At 41.8% G+C, this 15,603-nt stretch overlaps 1 long non-coding RNA gene and 1 other non-coding gene across 4 annotated transcripts; both read right to left on the bottom strand.

Annotated features, from left to right (window-relative positions):
- Positions 1 to 2,235: 2,235 nt before the first annotated feature.
- On the bottom strand, positions 2,236 to 11,677 carry LOC146172875 (uncharacterized). Of its 3 annotated transcripts, none has more exons than XR_014702401.1 (4): positions 11,519 to 11,677; positions 10,910 to 10,997; positions 7,848 to 7,911; positions 2,236 to 2,452 (listed from the first exon to the last, which is right to left on the bottom strand). It is a non-coding gene; the product is annotated as an uncharacterized LOC146172875 (long non-coding RNA). The 3 variants fall into 3 exon arrangements; XR_014702402.1 differs by having other exon boundaries at positions 11,428 to 11,672; XR_014702400.1 differs by lacking the exon at positions 11,519 to 11,677 and having other exon boundaries at positions 10,910 to 11,142.
- Positions 11,678 to 14,202: 2,525 nt separating this feature from the next.
- TRNAA-AGC (transfer RNA alanine (anticodon AGC)) lies at positions 14,203 to 14,275 on the bottom strand. Its single transcript has one exon. It is a non-coding gene; the product is annotated as a tRNA-Ala (tRNA).
- Between the last annotated feature and the right edge of the window lie 1,328 nt (positions 14,276 to 15,603).

The raw sequence follows: 15,603 nt of genomic DNA, 5'->3' as shown, positions 1-15,603 counted from the left end.
ACAAAACAAAACTTGATATAGCACAATTATTTCAAATGCGACCGTGAAGTGAAATTAAATTTATTTTGGTCCCTGTTTCCGTTCTTCAAGCAAATTTTAACCAACGAAATGCAAATTGCGGTCAGACCAACAAGTTAAACAAAGAGCCGTTGAACTTGAACAACCCGCTAGCAGTGTTGCTAAATGTCGGTGAGCAAAAGTAGCTAGATGGCAGCGTGAAAGTAGCTAAAAGTAGCTAAAAAATCTAGTAAGAAGCTAAAAGTAGCTAGATTTGTTCCTAAGAATTTTTACTTTATATTTTGGATATATAACCTATTTATTGGCAGCTCTATTATTGTAAAAATTAAACACAGCTATCAAGACATGGTTTCCTGCAGGAGACTACGCATGACAAGTGCTAACTAACGAATTACAAATGATAAATGTGCTCAGGTTTCGATTCCGATAATTTAGACAGAGGCTTGCGCGCCAACAATCAGAAAAGACGAGCTGCGAATGCATCACTGCTCTGTAAACACGTAAAGAAGGGACTTTTATCTACTTTTTGCGTGTACACAGAGGCCTATGAATGGAGAGTTATGAAAGGTTTAATAACTGTCCGTATCTTCAGTCCGTGACTCGGCGTAACTCGGACCGGTGGGCCTCTTGGCCTCTTTCATCTGCTCGGCGCTGACCGCGCATGATCCGCAAAGAGAGTCGAATCAGGCAGTTGATTCCAGGCGCCTTATGGTCGCCACGCAGGGAACGTTAAGAGTTTAAGTAATATGAATGCGTACACATGCACAATAGTGTACCGCAAGCACGACTTCGATGCACATGGAGGAAGCTCCATGTATGCCGAAGGCCAGAAGCGGCGAGGCATACCTAAGTGGCGCCTTGTATTGCATCCTCCTCTCTCTTTTCAAGTGTTTCCTTCTTTCTCGCAACTACTCGCAACTACTTGCAAGTTTGCCTGGTTTGAGTCTTGTTTAAAATCTACCAGATAGCGCTATGTGCCTGACGTCAGTTTCATCATCTACAGCGTCTGTGGAAAGATTTTTCGCGCCAGAATAGTAATTTTCCGAAATGTAGCCAGATTTAAGCTATATTTCACCAAAATAGCTAGATTGGTAGCTAGATTTTGAAGGAAGGAGCTGAAACAGCTACTCTTAGCTAAACAACCTTCCTTGGTAGCTAGTTGAGTCTAAAAGTAGCTAAATTGGCAACACTGCCCGCTAGCATAACCCATAACCCATACAACGACTGCCCCTCGGTGCACATTGTGAAGATCTTGCCAGGGCGTTGTTAGAAACAACCGCAATTTGGTAAAGTACGGTTCGAAAACACACGCGGTATACCGACAGTGTCTCGTATCGTTTTCTATGCCTGTTTTTCAAAAGCGCAACGATGTTTGAACATGACAGTCACCAACTAACTAGCCCATTAGAAACCCCTAAGACGCTGGCGCCATCGCTCAATAGTTAGCTTTAACTATCCACGCTGCCACCATCTTGTGATAGCTAAGTCATATACCACGGGGGAAAGCCGACTTTAAAGGGGACGATGGGAGATCGTTCCCCACAAAGTTTATTCTAATCAGTGGTCCTGTAAACGTAACCCGAAAATTAATTCTCGTTCTTGAATTGGCCAGTGGTCCGAACTCCCTCTTGTAAATAGTGGTTATGGCCTCGGAGCTTTACTTTTACTGGAGAGCGTTTGCGTTCTGCGCCCCATCTCGTTCGCAAACAATACGCTGACAGGCATCGAGTGGAGAATGGCGATTGATTATACAGTAATGCTTATTATAAAGTAATCCTTCAGGAACACGGAAGAAACATTTCTATGACAGCAGTGTGTAACACTGCACAAATATCAGCTTAATCACTCCAAAGGCTGGTTCGACGCTAAATTGCTCATCGTTATATTTTCTTCGGACTTCTCTCAAAATAGTGTCATTCGGAAGATATACTATCAACATTCGCTGGCATACATAAACACATTTCTTCTTTCCAACGTGTGTGGCAGCGCGCCTGCGGCCCCGCCGCTCCGACGGCCTCATACGGGAAAAAGCCCCTTACCCGTTTGTCTCTAATGACAAATTCGGCGAGGTGTGATGACCAGTAAAAGTATTGAAGGACTTTGGCAATCGGAAGCGAAATAACATTTTCTTGTCATACCGTTCACAGGGTTTTGGCATCTCATGACATCGACCTCTAAGCGTTGTAAGGCCGTAATGAAAAGTAAAAAACCCATGAGGCGACATTTAACTATTTATTTCATTTACTGCCTTCCAGGAAAGAAAGAAAAGTAATGTAAGTTCAGAAGATCACATAACCAGATGCCTGTTCTCCCCTGCGACACTGTCGGGCAATAGATGTCCTTGCATCGAGCAGACATTTAGCGATCTGTCCAACCGGTGCGTGGCGCAGTAACAACCTATCCCACAATGCTGTCGTCCGTGGTAGGGGTTGCACTGAAAAAAAAAAAAACGTATTAAAGTTGTTTTTATACGGTCTCAAGCGTAGTTCCTTAAAGTTGTAGATCAACATAAGAAACCTCGCAATAAATTGTTTTCTACACGATATATATCATGTGGCCCATTTTTCATGCATCAAAGAAAGCTCAGGGTATATGTACACACGTAGTGAAGGCTCCATTGATACGCATACTTTCTAAACGTAGCGGTCCACGGTCGCCCCAGCGCCCCCTGGATAGTGGGGCAAGTTATTTTATTGACGATGAATGACGACACGCATCCTTATACTGTTGGTGATAATTTTAAAACAGCATTTTTCTGGATCCACTCTACCGTATTTACGAGGTTGGCCTCTTGATGGGGGTCTTTCAACGCTACCCAACCTTTCTAATTCGATCGTGTTCAAATGCTGGAGTTTGAGTGCAGGTTAGAATCGGTTGGCAAGGAGGATAACACAGGGAGAGCGAATAAACACCTCTTCAAGGAGAACAAGTCGCGATTTTTCATCAGCCGGGGAGGACGACTATCGCATACAGGTTCTAAATTAACAACAAACGTACCATATTACGGAAAAGAACGAAGCCTTCGTTATGGGAAGGAAAAGCCAATAAAAACAGTGTTCAAGTTACATAGAAACCAATGGATAATTTGGTCGCACCGCGCACAAGACACGTTCATGAATGTCGCGTTGCAGCGGTGGTCGGATTGAAAACAGGCGAGGCGTTTCACGTGACGCTGTGGAACTGTTTTTGCTACGGTTGTGAATGGCTCAGGCGGTTGAAGAAGCGGCAAGAGGAAGGCTCAAGACAGCTGGAAACCCTCTGGATGTCAGCGCATGACGAAGCACTGAGCGTTTTCAAATCAGGAGCTGCGGTGTCGGACGACACCACAGGCCTAGCGCAGGCGACAAGAGGGAGACGTCATTCAGCACGAACCTGAAGTAAAGCCTTTGTCAAAAGTTTAGAGCCCAGAGGATTTGCTTTTAAGCCGTATACCATGGCTTCTTTAACAATCGTGGAAGTTCTAGCCATTGGAGAGGGTAGGGCGAAAAATTTTCTTGCCTTCAGCAAGTTTGGAAACATGATGGGAATGCATTATGAGCCACAAGGTATAGCTCAGAAGCAACCCCATGGGCTCTAAACTTTTGGCAAAGACTGTACATGTTGCCGCCTGCACGCTCGAATGCAAAGTAGCTCGTTCGATGGCTTCCTCCATGCGTAGTTGTTCCGAATTGTCAACCTTGCCGAATCACGCCACGTCACAACACACTTCTTCGCTGAGTCGACCATGTCCCTACGTAAGCTGGCCGGTGCTGTCCACTTGATACACGCACGATGCTGATGTCAGACGCACCGCACTTCGACCCGCTTTTGACTGCGCACCTCACAAAGCCCCTGTCCCTCCCCTCCCCTCTCCCCCACCCCCCTCTCCTTTCACAAAGCATTTTGCATACAAAAGTGAGATCTGTGCGCAGATCACATTTCACTGAAACCTGCACCTCGTAACTACACCAGAAATATTCACTACCATACGCATCTCACGTAGTGGAGAGCACAAAATGAATATGTCCTGGCCTGAATGAATACATTCAAGAATATGCACAAAAGATTTTATAAACGGCCGACAACTTCAAACCGGTGGACATCACATTTACAAAATTATCTGCTCTAAACCTGCGTCACAAGACGCACTGTGCAAATAAACACTGAAGATAAGTAGATGCAAGTGTAGATTTTACAATTATTTTTTTCATCTAAATGAGTAAAATTAGTTTGAACTCATACGGAAATGTCACCAACCACGCCAATACATGATCTTATACGCAATCAGGGCACCAGGGCAACCAATGCAACACGACATCACTTATCCATGATAGCGATTTACAAGCAAACATATCTCCATGCACAGCTAGGGTAGCCACACAAATTCTGCTCGTCACGCTAACTACAACGAATTTATTTCCGTCGAAGTAGTCTCAGGCAAGCAACGTCTCTTCCTCTGCACTGCAGTAAGTGACACAATGCGTTTTACAAAGCAGGAAATATTCCACCAAGCCGACAAACACATGACACATGTACTTGAGAGTGTGTTTAAAGTTCTCTGACGGCTACCAACAGCTCACCTTCTTTGGAGTCCGTCAAGTAACCATAACCTTTATGACAATTTTTCAAGTATGGGCTTCTCAAAAGTTAGTAACATGAGTCATCACTTGTTGCCGCCTGCAGTTGAAGCTCTGCCTTTTCTTTCTTTAGCTCCAAGCATCCCAGAAACGGCCATCGTTTATTTTACAAGGCCATCTTGATAGCCCTAGCTCATTTGATATAATTTTTTGTGCTCATACTCTCATTTGTCATTACTGGCTCTTCGTTACCAGCTGCTAACCCGCTAAGCCTTAGAACCCTTGAAATAGCTCTTAACACCACTCCATGACGTTACACCGAGGCTCAGGCTGCGTATTCTGACAGCTACCTTTATAAACCTCTGCGCGTGTTAACTCTCATGCAAGTTCTTTTATAACGCCAACCTTAGAATCTTGACTAGGTGACCTTATCACTTGACGCGTCTCATCTGTAAAAATTGCGAGTCTCTTGCCCTACCTCTCGATACATTGTTGATGCGATAAGGCTACAGTAAGGCTCCTCACTAGCACTTGTTTCTTCTATCTCTCCAGACTCGCCTCTTCTATCTCTGCAGATAACGTACATGGAGGGTGCCGCGCGAAGCCCATATAGGTCTACTTCTTAGCACGAAGCCAGCAGAGAGCGCTGCTCACACTAGGGCTCCCTATGTTCCTTTTCACTTAGGGCTGGTCATCCTTCGGCCTTGTGTCGCCATCCAAGCTCATAGGTACGATTCCGCTTCATTCTAAAGCCGTTCTCGTTTCATAAACTCCCATGAGCTGTGCCTTCTTTTCTTCCCAAATTATTACTAGTAACTATGGCTCCCTCGAAGCTCCTCTTCAATATGTGCTCTTCTGGGCTCGCGCTCCTTTAGTGCAGCTTCTCCAGACCGCTCACGTTCCTTCTACTGCTCGGCTGCCACCCATGTACCCAACTCAGGATACTGATGTCAGCGTTCGCCACGTGTCACCAACTCCCGTAGAGAGCTCACGTAGTTCATAATTCCCTTCTTTTACCAACCTTCAAAAAACTACACAGCTTCGTTCTGGCGTCGTGACGTGAAAGCATTTTTTTTTTCTGAGCAGCCGGAAAGGGGGTCTTCGCGTGCATCGCGTGCAAGTTCTAATGTAAAAACAATCATACGAAATTATGGAAAAGAAGTAGCTCTGTTGCCTCTTCCGATGCTTCCTCCGCGTCGGCTTCATCCATGAGCCGCTATAGGACGCATCCTCACTGCCCGCAGGTCTGTTGACGCTGGCGTGCGTCCCAGCGCACTGATCTTGGTGTCTGAAGTGACAACAGGAACCACAACTAGGAATCCGTCACTCGCAATGGATCTTTTCCGTGCGACGGAAACGCAGGCAGAGCGGAGACCTCCCGAGACGACCGCGGGGGCTCGTGAGAAACACCCAATTTCTCCTTGTCTAGCGTGAGGATGATGACAATGCTATGTAGTTGGCGACAATGATAATGTTCATAGCAGAGATGATAATAAAGTTCTAGTTAGTTATAATGAAAGCAGTGGCGATGGCAAGGACTGTGTACATATAGTAGCGATAGTGATGACGATGATGATAATGGTGGCAATGATAATGGCGATGCAGTTAGTGAAAACAGTCCTGTAAAGTGGCCTTCGCCATTATCGCGCTAAAGGAGACTTATGTACAGTGCTGTAATATTTTCACAGGGTTTTATGAACGCAGAAAAAAAAACGACATATAGTATTGAGTAATAAGTAACATTCTGCCACTCTCTGCTGCACTTACCACCTCTTAGAATCCAGTCTGTCATCCTCAGAGAGCACTGATTTTCATGCTTTCACGTTGAAGGCCGGCTCATGCCATTTTTTTTTTCTTAGTGTCTTTCGAATATCACTTACTTTAACTCGCTTCCAGCTCATTCATCCCGTTTCCTGTCTCTTAACGCTTCACCTATAATTTTTCTTTTATAGCTCTCTGCGTTGTCCTTATTAACCCGTTTAACCCTTTTTGTTTTCCTCCACGTTTCTGCCCTCTATGTGAGTAAAGTGAGATACTGCTGTATGCACTGTTCCTCGAAGCATTTTACAGGAATTATGTACATTCCGTGCTCATAAAAATGTTCCTTCGAAAATATGGCTTGCGTTCGCATTTTATATAGGACTGCAACAACATGGCTAGGTGCGTTTATAATAACCTTTTTTTGGCACATTACGGGGTTATGTGGAAGTTACCTATGTGCCACATTTGTCGCAAAATTATGCTTTAAAGTTTGTCGTGAGCTCGCACACAGCATCAAGTCTGCCGTAATAGACCAATGAGAGTTTTTGCCAATCAATTGCAGGAAAGTGCAAGTGTCCCGACAGAGGCTCTGGTGATATATTGAGCAATAATATTAGCGGTGATATACAATAGAGTGCATGTCATGACGCTTCATGACAATATTACGTGCATAAACAACTTTTTAAATAAAGATATATAGAAGATTCCGAGTGGTTAGTTTAAATTCGAAAAAGGTGCGACAGTAAGTCGGGTTTCACTTCGGTTTCAGTTTCGGCTAACGACTCGGATTTCAAACTCACTCTTCATAGACAATGGCCAGCGAAATTTGTAACGGATGGCCATAGCGATAATGCACCATAATATTTTGAGGACATTCAACGCGCATTCATGGCACAATGCAGTAGCGGTATTTTGAAGATCATTTGATGATGGATTGAAATTGATAAAGACGATCACATTCAGAGCAAAGCGCAACAAAAACGGTGATTACGTAGTGTTCTCTCACTGGCTGCACAAGCTATTGTAATATATTCTGAAGTTACAAGGCTTGTGGGCTCAGCACTGATACCCAGATTTTCAAACCATAAAACCATTCTAAGAATTTCTGCTATGTTAGACTGCCAGATGCGAATGAGAGTTCCTGTATAAATGCTGCATATTTTGAGTGCAAAAAATATAAAAGCGGTAATGGTATAGTTGTCTAACGATGTGGCAAGCGATGTTTATTTGTTCGCGCCCAATTAAAATTCACTCGTGACCACGAAGGTTCTTAATTTATTTCAGCGCCTTGTACGGGCTTCTTCGGTGAACTCTGAGTTTGAGCGCTTTAATGCGAGCGTAGTATGATTTGTGTGTGCAGGATGTCTTGTTGCGATTACCATAAACCGTTAATACATTGAAAAGTATTTTAGAGAGTGGGCTGTTTTCATTACTAATATTGAAACGTTTCATATACGGTAGTTAAAATAACGCAGAAAATACGGGGGAAAAAGCTATGCACGTCTCTCTTACCCGTCTTAGTCCACATCTCACTAATTGTCTCTGCACATCATTGGGGTATTGATGTAGAGGTTTTCTGAAAAGATATGAATGGTAGTACCGGTAACTTCACTATTTCCACTACACTATTGACATTTTTTGAAAGCTATGCAGGAGTAAAACCAAGTACTCTCTCTCTCTCTCTCTCTCTCTCTCTCTCTATATATATATATATATATATATATATATATATATATATATATATATATATATATATATATATATATATATATATATATATATATATATATATATATATATATATATATATATATATATATATATTATATAGCACTTATTAATATTTGTAGAAGTTGTGGTTCCCCATATATATATATATATATATATATATATATATATATATATATATATATATATATATATATATATATATATATATATATATATATATATATATATATATATATATATATATATATATATATATGGGGAACCACAACTTCTACAAATATTAATAAGTTGCTTGTTCAAAAAAAAGCTCTTCGAGCTATTGAAGGTTATTACGGTATACCGCACGACTTGCCTACAGAACCCTTATTTAAAAAATATGCCATATTAGCCGCTAATCAGATTTACTACTTTCGTCTTCTGCAGTTTATTCGCCATAATAGGCTTTATACTAATCTACCTGATAGATCTACAGTAACGTATGACCTGCGAACACGAAAAAAACTTGTACCTATTACCCGAACCAACTATGGAAAACAGAAATTAACTTTTCAGGTGCCATCCCTAATCAACAACACACCAAATGTGAAATTTTCATTGGCAGCTAGGGTATTTAAAAAGAACGTAAAACAATATTTAAATGAATACCCCTTATAATTGCAATGATGGTAGTAACTGTATTTTTCTCATATGTAATCTTTTTTGTGTAAATATTTTTTGCTTTTAGTGTAAATATTTATGTTATTGACAGCGTGATCTGTTGATTTGTACATCCAATGAATACTGCATGTATTCATATCTTTTACATATCGTATGAAAATGTTGCATAATGTTTTTTTTTTTTTTTATTTTATATACACTAGAGGTGTGTGCTGTTGTCTGTTGTTATCTGTTTTGGGAGCCAAGGCCCAGTCAGGCTTGCCGCCTTTTGCCTTGGCTTCCCCTTTCTTGTAAAAGAAAGAAATAAAAACAAACAAATATATATATATATATATATATTCACTCAACTTTAGTAGCTCCAGTAGTTCTGCATCCTTTATTTATTGATCCCCGTTCACGTAATGGCACTTTCCTTTTCGCTTATTTTGGTAGGCTTCAATTCTTTAGGGCTAGAGCCCTACTACTCCTGGTAGAAACCCCGAAAGCGCCTCTTTCATCAGCCTGACCTTCAATCTCAGTCAAGGTCAAACTGGGGCTTAGCCTGCTTGCGACGAGTCTCGCTTAGTATAGTGTGCTATGGTGAACCGGTGCGTGACCACATGACCTACTTACCATTTATGACCACATTACTAAATACACGCCGATTTATTTACACTTATTGGTTAATTCTGATTGAAATTGAGCATTGCGCTGCCATTAATCCTGTATAATTGAATAGCTTATATGGAGTACGATTTCACTACAGTAATGTTTACTGTAGAGAAAAACCTGTTTTTCAACACGCTATACGACGCGTCATTAAGGAGTAGCGTGTTTCGCTCGGTATCAGGGACCTGGAGGATCAGATTGGCACATCACCCTCCGAGTTGGCAGCTCTTGCCAACTCGGCCAACCGTATTGTCTCGGGATGTCAAAAAAGAAAAAAAAAATTATTTGTTGCCCGCCCATATCATCTGCCAACTGCCACCTGGCATAGCATGCCCGGGAATCTTAGCCCACAACGCCGAAGCTCAGACCACCGGGGCATGATTTTGTGGAGAATGACCTTTGGGGCTGGTGCATTAAAAAGTAGTTAAGTGAGACACAAATCGCAGCTCAACCAAAGTGTATATGAGGGAGAAAGCGCCAATTCAAGAGGGGAGATAGTGCACCTTCTCAGAGTTGTGCTCCCCCCAGTCCACTTTCACCTTATGCTGTAAAAACATGCCAGAACTATCAGCTTCTATTGATTTATAGTTCCTCCTTAAAAAAAAAAAAAGAACCGTTACTCCGCTCCTTTCCAGACCATTTAACTTTGAACTCGTGTCATTCTGATCCCGAAACTCACTGCATGAATAAAAAAAATGCGCAAAGTAAGCGTAGTACCGGCGGAATGTTTTATTTTACATGAAATGTGGTGCGGTTGACATTGTACGTAGGCAAGTTGCTGAACATGTTCAACGTGCCATGTCTCCGTGTATGTCCAATAGAAAGTGCTTTCACATAACACCGGGCAGAGTTCTTCACCTGCTCAGTCAAATATATTTAGCTAGTCGTCCCCAGAAGACGGTTGCGCTGCAGCAAGCAAAAAAATTGCCTTGGCATGCCAAAAATGAATTCACTGACCTCCCTCAGGTCAGCGATCGCAGTAGCGAGATTATCAGCATTATTACCGTCATAAGGGGCAATCCGCTAAGGATCTGACCGAGGTATTCATTCTCACAAAACGGAATGGTTATTTTGTGGACTAGCCGCGTGTATGACGTGTCCACATTTAGCTTCGCTTTCTTATTCCCACTTGAGCGTTGACGCAAGGGGACGGAATATCGTCCACTCAGTCGATATACTCTTGTTCACATGTGAATTTCCATCAAACTACAATAAAACTCTTAGTAACTACAAAGCCCGGTTACAGAGACCAAGGTTGCGGAACTGAACCTTAGTTCTGGAAGCCGTATTTCGCTGAAGGTGACGGAGAAAACCAAGGTACTATGTAATGTAAAGAATGCAGTGTGGTGACAATCATTCTGGAGACTTTCTTTACGGCATATTTATTTTAGAGATAATTAACACCGTTTATATGCCAAAACATTCATAATAATAAAAAAAATCTTCTGAGTTTGAGCACAGCCAATCTGGTCTCCGTTATTTGGCCTGCGTCTGTAAGAGCAGCGCTGTTTCATGCAATAAAAGTAAATAGCACTTACCTTGGGCGTGCTGCGACTATGCCAAGAACAACGCAGAGAATTACAATTAGGGAAATCGCTTTCATGTTGAACTAATTTCAGGCAGCGTCTGTAGAGATATTGGACAACAATAAATGTGCAGCACCTCTAGCTTCCGCAATGCTTATATCAAGAGCCAGCAATAAAGTTGTGATGAAATTCCTTGAAGCAGCATCGAGGATGATTTAAAAACGTTTCTTGACAGTTAAAAGGGCTTTTATACTTGAGCCAAGAAAAATAATATGGGCTGTGAACTTGCGAATAAAGAAGAGCAGTCCCATACCATAACGTTAGAAGATTTTTCTATTTTTTACTGATGATTCTCAGCGATATGATATGTGGCCGTTATAAATTGTTACACGCGAATGATTGATTTTTTTTTAAGAAAGTGTGGAAGGATAACCTGGTGCGCTAATTTCAACAGTCGAGGAAAGAGAAAAATATTTAGCGAAATAAATGGTGAACACAGAGAAGCAATTATCATATTCTCTGGAACTCACTCTGGATTTATGAATGTAGTGTTCCAGCAATTTTATCTGATTCTCATTTGCCTAATTCCTAATGTGACTTCGATTCAGAGTCCATACTTACGGCTAAACCAATACGCTGTACAAAAAGGTGGCTTGCACGTGGAGACCAGATGTGACGAATATATACGGGTTCCTAAAGCTGCATAAATGCCGGCAAAAATCAGGTGTGACTCCGATGTGTCATCAGAAGCTGTTATTTCGCACAAAGCGCGCGCTGCAGGTTTGTCTCGAGGGGCTCTAGCAGTCTTTTTCTGAGATTGCCATTGACGTCAGATATTTGCATGTTATTGCATGGCCCGAACTGTTTTATTTCCATTTAAATTCCTGCTGACGCAGACACATTTATCAATTTATGTCGTTCGGATAACTGTGCTACTTCTTCGCGCAGGAAGTTAAAAAAATTATTCACTAAATTATTCAAAATATTGCCGTGAACATTTGAAATATTTATTTGGTGTTTTCAACAACTGCCATCACGTGGCCGTATCAATGTGACCATTGCGCACAGGCCTATCTTGCGCTTTTTGTTTTTTCATGCTCGTATCGCGAAACATGCCTTGATTACTGCATTTGTAGCAAGAGATGTGACGATGTTAGTCTTGAATGATCGCAGGCACGCGCAATTGTTTCCGTATTATTCCGGACTTTTCCAGTATTCCTTGACTGGTTTATCTAGATGTTTCTGCGTCAACTATAAATTCAGCACTGCTGAATGCAACAGGCATTCCGACTTCGACGACCGACGAGCACGGCTGCTGATTTCAACGCCAACGTGTTACTTTTTTTCTTTTGCGGTCACACGTCAGCCAAATAAATAGTTTATTTCAGTGCACCGCTAGTCTGTTCCTTCCTAGTTGCTTCTAAATAGCACGGATTCTGCAACCACGATATTTGAGAGTTGCGTTGCCTTGTCAGCAGCAGATTATAGATATTTAAAAGCATATAATGAGTAACGACTGGTTAGCTGATTTTACGCGATGACCTAGCGGGATCAATAGGTTACCCCAGTATTGATACATCGCAAAAAAAAAAAAATAAATAAAATGTCTCGAAAAACGTGTCAAAAAATATTGAGATGATTTCATATCAAAGTGTGACGCGACCGTTCTTTGCGCAGCGTTGAGTGTGACGTCATATCATTTCGCTTCCCAATTGTCATTCGTCTGCTAGTCATCGATAGGGATTCGAACCAACCCCATGCGTGTACCTTCCGCTATGCGAAGTTAATTTTAAGTGCCCACCTAGAATTGAGACATACTGCGCCTTCGAGGAAAAAAAAATCGAGGAATGAAAATGTAGCATTGCAGGTTATTCACGTCTGCTTGATTGTTCCCATAATTCGTAATTTGTGTCAGGAACGAAGTGTTTATTTAGCAGTTGCTGGTCGTCATTAAAAAGTGCCGGCTGAAATGTTTGCACACAGATACCATCGAGATAAATCAAATTTTTTGCCTACATCAGAAGATACTTAACAAACTTGCAAGCTTCTAAGTCTCAGCGTCGTTCCTGCACTGCCAAATACAGACACACACACACACACATATATATATATATATATATATATATATATATATATATATATATATATATATATATATATATATATATATATATATATATATATATATATATATATATATATATATATATATATATATATATATATATATACTTGTCTTGAAGAACGAAAAAAGTGCTGCACACTAGGCAATGCGACTCTCAACGGTGGTCAGATGGTTTTAGTGGTCTACGTCGCACTGTCTATTTTGAAAACTTACTGGGACACCTGGTAGGCTAGACCAAGGTGCGATGCATTAGCACGTTTTCAACGTGTAAAGCTCCCTTATTTTTCGTCTGTTCCCTGCAATCGCAACCGCTACCATTTACCGCTTTTTTCATCAATGACGTTCACCTGGCTGAAGCTTTAATGTCATGCCATTTGAATCCTCATTGGAGAAAAAAATGTGGTTTTTATCGTCAAATCTGGTGATTGGTTGGCGTAAGGTAACGTCATGAAGAAATGGCTGCTTATGTTCAGACAGACGTGCGGGGATGCGCAAACGCAAACATGAAAGAATAACAAAATTTGGATTTCAAAGCGTGAACCGCTTCTAACGCTCTCCCATGACCACACATAATGTGATTATAGGCGCCTATCTGACGTTTTTGCTCATTTCCCCAATAATTTGTTTATCCCAAATTAGAGGAGGCGAGCACCAATACCTGACGCTTAGGCAGTAATCCATCCTTATGCCTCCTGGCCCTCCTCATTTCGCTGTAATCACAGTGCCGTGTTCTAGCGACGCGGCGAAAGGCTAAGAGTGGAGGAACAGGGAAGCGTGGGCGAAAGCCTCTAACAGTATGTGCTTTCAGCGCCGAAAAGGCTGTACTACACACGGCTACAGAATACTGGATTTGTTGCTCTGTTAAATCCGTAGTCTCAGCAAGCGTGCAGCACGGACACATACTTCACGTACTTTATAACATAAATATCGCGCACTGCGGTTCTTTATAACTCCTAGCTAATGTAAGAACCCTAGAGCTGCACGCACTCAGCGCACATCACTGGGTCTACTCTCGTTCAAAAGAGGCTCCTTGTTACCAGATAGCATCCCCCAGCTTTACACGGTTTTGAAAGTCAAAACAATATTCTGCACTTGCTCACTTTATTTCCGCTTTTACATTTACCTTCTGTTCAGTCACTCACTCAGCCCTTTATAGAAAAGGAATTGAAAGAAAAAGTCGTGGAGGTGCTGGGTATCGATCCCAGTACCTCTCGCATGCTAAGCGAGCGCTCTACCATCTGAGCTACACCCCCGACAACAGACTTTGCAATAGTGCATCCTTACAAAGACAGAGCGTTGCACAAAATCTAGGCCATTGGCGAAGGCAGTCGGACAACCAGAAGAGAGAGAAGTTGAGAGCGCGAGTTTTGGAGAGAGGAGAGCCTTGAGAAACGAAGCGAGCTGCCTATCTCTTTCGGATCAAGGTCGCTGCCACTGCAGGCGTTCTGTCCTGCCTCTTACTTCACTTTCCTTTTTCGTTCTTACGCTTTTACAAGCCATTTCTCTATGCTTGAGGTTCTTCATCAAGATTATTTCAGTTGCCACAAAAATACACTGCTGCTAACACAGATTTTGCTTTCCATGGAATTTCTGTGTCAGTACAAACTAATATCATGAAGCGCCGATTGGTTTTCTACGCGAGCCTGTTCGAGCACCATTACTAAACCAACTATTATAATGCATGAGGGTCAAGTCTCTCTTAAATACTCTGCCTTCCTTTTCTGCTTTTTTATCTACAGTTTTATTTTGTCGATATCAGCTTGCCTGCATTCAAAATTAGGATCAATTCGCTCCTGTTCTTGATACTATTCTTTTCTGGCTCTAGAGTGAAAGTCGGCCCAGTACACTGCGCGGAATAACCGGTTGCCATTGCACCTGTCTACATGTCTAGCACCACATGTCTAGCAACACTACTATGACATCTGGGTGTGATCGCATCAAGGATCATAAACGACATTACACGCTCTACACATCCAGCCTTGTTTACTACAGTTCAGGGCAAAGTCAGCTGGCCGCCTGTTAACATGAAGGTGTCTGTTCCGCTGTCTATAGTCATGAACAGGCAGTTGAAAGCCTCTATGAAAATGTGGAATCGGTAATGTGCAAATTAAAAACGCTGTATCCGTACTGATGGGCGACTTTAATGCTAATGTAGGCAAAAAATAGACTTGAGACCAGGAAGTTTATGAATATGGCATTGGCTCTAGGAATAGGGGAGGAAGAGGAGGGAGGGACTATTACAGGCTTCATAGAGCGCAATAATTTTCGAATAATGAATACCTTCTTCAGATAACAGAAGAACCGGAAGTGGGCATGGAAAAGCCCGAATGAAGATACTAAAAATGACATCGCGCTAACTTGGGCACAGTGTAGCATGTGGAGGTCATCGGAAATTTGCGATTAGATGAATGAAAATGTCTAAAAGGAATATTAAACACCACGATGTTATTTGTACACTGCCGATAACTTTTGCAACCTTAAGTTATTTTGTTTAGGTTCGAATTTTCTCAGTGCTTTTCGCTATAACCGCTTACTGGTATGATTTTTGGATAGTGCTTTTAACTCGTCCTGTAACAGGATT

Source organism: Amblyomma maculatum, chromosome 11 (genome assembly GCF_055883805.1).
Source record: "Amblyomma maculatum isolate TAMU_Amacu chromosome 11, ASM5588380v1, whole genome shotgun sequence".
Taxonomy (NCBI): Eukaryota; Metazoa; Arthropoda; class Arachnida; order Ixodida; family Ixodidae; genus Amblyomma; species Amblyomma maculatum.
Note: the sequence above shows the minus strand (reverse complement) of the source record. Positions and strands in the feature narration are given on the sequence as shown.